Raw genomic sequence first — 254 nt, 5'->3', positions numbered from 1 at the left:
GTCTTCCTAATAGTCTCCATAACACACGCTTTGATCTATAAAAGGGAGACTTCTATCTGGAGGAGTTTATGTTCATTCTAATGGTATAAAATCTGGAACTCTCTTTCTAAATAGAAGATCAGAGTTTTATTGAATCAGAAAAATGAATTGATACAAAGAACTGATCCCAATACAGTAAGGCTATTCTATATATACACATCAAAGACTAAGTCCCTAAAAATTAGTAAATCAGTTACTAAGAGCATCAACATTGG

Source organism: Quercus lobata, chromosome 6 (genome assembly GCF_001633185.2).
Source record: "Quercus lobata isolate SW786 chromosome 6, ValleyOak3.0 Primary Assembly, whole genome shotgun sequence".
Lineage (NCBI taxonomy): Eukaryota > Viridiplantae > Streptophyta > Magnoliopsida > Fagales > Fagaceae > Quercus > Quercus lobata.
Note: the sequence above shows the minus strand (reverse complement) of the source record.